Source organism: Musa acuminata, unplaced genomic scaffold (genome assembly GCF_036884655.1).
Source record: "Musa acuminata AAA Group cultivar baxijiao unplaced genomic scaffold, Cavendish_Baxijiao_AAA HiC_scaffold_84, whole genome shotgun sequence".
In the NCBI taxonomy this organism is placed as follows: Eukaryota; Viridiplantae; Streptophyta; class Magnoliopsida; order Zingiberales; family Musaceae; genus Musa; species Musa acuminata.
This window is the reverse complement of record NW_027020365.1, coordinates 50,001-52,500: the sequence shown is the minus strand read 5'-3', so window position 1 is coordinate 52,500 and position 2,500 is coordinate 50,001.

Genomic DNA, 2,500 nt, shown 5'->3' with positions numbered 1-2,500 from the left:
CTCGCTCGCGCAGCCAAAAATGGCCAGTTTTGGCCCGTTTTTGGGCCGTTTTGGCCAGTTTTTGGCCTGTTCTTGCGTCGCGCGGTGACCGTCGTGAGCGGAGCAAAATGTCAGCCATCTCAGCACCCTGGAACCCCCCGGGTGGCACAGGGCTGGATGGGGCTTTCGTATAGCAGGGACGGTGCTGCCTCTCGCTTCGCTCGCTGTTCGCCGCTCGCCGCTCGCTCGCGCAGCCAAAAATGGCCAGTTTTGGCCCGTTTTGGCCAGTTTTTGGCCTGTTTTTGCGTTGCGCGGTGACCATCTTGAGCGGAGCAAAATGTCAGCCATCTCAGCACCCTGGAACCCCCCGGGTGGCACAGGGCTGGATGGGGCTTTCGTATAGCAGGGACGGTGATGCCTCTCGCTTCGCTCGCTGTCCGCCGCTCGCTGCTCGCTCGCGCAGCCAAAAATGGCCAGTTTTGGCCCGTTTTTGGGCCGTTTTGGCCTGTTTTTGGGCTGTTCTTGCGTCGCGCGGTGACCGTCGTGAGCGGAGCAAAATGTCAGCCATCTCAGCACCCTGGAACCCCCCGGGTGGCACAGGGCTGGATGGGGCTTTCGTATAGCAGGGACGGTGCTGCCTCTCGCTTCGCTCGCTGTCCGCCGCTCGCCGCTCGCTCGCGCAGCCAAAAATGGCCAGTTTTGTCCCGTTTTTGGGCCGTTTTGGCCTGTTTTTGGGCTGTTCTTGCGTCGCGCGGTGACCGTCGTGAGCGGAGCAAAATGTCAGCCATCTCAGCACCCTGGAACCCCCCGGGTGGCACAGGGCTGGATGGGGCTTTCGTATAGCAGGGACGGTGCTGCCTCTCGCTTCGCTCGCTGTCCGCCGCTCGCCGCTCGCTCGCGCAGCCAAAAATGGCCAGTTTTGGCCCGTTTTTGGGCCGTTTTGGCCAGTTTTTGGCCTGTTCTTGCGTCGCGCGGTGACCGTCGTGAGCGGAGCAAAATGTCAGCCATCTCAGCACCCTGGAACCCCCCGGGTGGCACAGGGCTGGATGGGGCTTTCGTATAGCAGGGACGGTGCTGCCTCTCGCTTCGCTCGCTGTTCGCCGCTCGCCGCTCGCTCGCGCAGCCAAAAATGGCCAGTTTTGGCCCGTTTTGGCCAGTTTTTGGCCTGTTTTTGCGTTGCGCGGTGACCGTCTTGAGCGGAGCAAAATGTCAGCCATCTCAGCACCCTGGAACCCCCCGGGTGGCACAGGGCTGGATGGGGCTTTCGTATAGCAGGGACGGTGATGCCTCTCGCTTCGCTCGCTGTCCGCCGCTCGCTGCTCGCTCACGCAGCCAAAAATGGCCAGTTTTGGCCCGTTTTTGGGCCGTTTTGGCCTGTTTTTGGCCTGTTCTTGCGTCGCGCGGTGACCGTCGTGAGCGGAGCAAAATGTCAGCCATCTCAGCACCCTGGAACCCCCCGGGTGGCACAGGGCTGGATGGGGCTTTCGTATAGCAGGGACGGTGCTGCCTCTCGCTTAGCTCGCTGTCCGCCGCTCGCCGCTCGCTCGCGCAGCCAAAAATGGCCAGTTTTGTCCCGTTTTTGGGCCGTTTTGGCCTGTTTTTGGGCTGTTCTTGCGTCGCGCGGTGACCGTCGTGAGCGGAGCAAAATGTCAGCCATCTCAGCACCCTGGAACCCCCCGGGTGGCACAGGGCTGGATGGGGCTTTCGTATAGCAGGGATGGTGCTGCCTCTCGCTTCGCTCGTTGTCCGCCGCTCGCCGCTCGCTCGCGCAGCCAAAAATGGCCAGTTTTGGCCCGTTTTTGGGCCGTTTTGGCCAGTTTTTGGCCTGTTCTTGCGTCGCGCGGTGACCGTCGTGAGCGGAGCAAAATGTCAGCCATCTCAGCACCCTGGAACCCCCCGGGTGGCACAGGGCTGGATGGGGCTTTCGTATAGCAGGGACGGTGCTGCCTCTCGCTTCGCTCGCTGTCCGCCGCTCGCCGCTCGCTTGCGCAGCCAAAAATGGCCAGTTTTGGCCCGTTTTGGCCAGTTTTTGGCCTGTTTTTGCGTTGCGCGGTGACCATCTTGAGCGGAGCAAAATGTCAGCCATCTCAGCACCCTGGAACCCCCCGGGTGGCACAGGGCTGGATGGGGCTTTCGTATAGCAGGGACGGTGATGCCTCTCGCTTCGCTCGCTGTCCGCCGCTCGCTGCTCGCTCGCGCAGCCAAAAATGGCCAGTTTTGGCCCGTTTTTGGGCCGTTTTGGCCTGTTTTTGGGCTGTTCTTGCGTCGCGCGGTGACCGTCGTGAGCGGAGCAAAATGTCAGCCATCTCAGCACCCTGGAACCCCCCGGGTGGCACAGGGCTGGATGGGGCTTTCGTATAGCAGGGACGGTGCTGCCTCTCGCTTAGCTCGCTGTCCGCCGCTCTCCGCTCGCTCGCGCAGCCAAAAATGGCCAGTTTTGGCCCGTTTTTGGGCCGTTTTGGCCTGTTTTTGGGCTGTTCTTGCGTCGCGCGGTGACCGTCGTGAGCGGAGCAAAATGTCA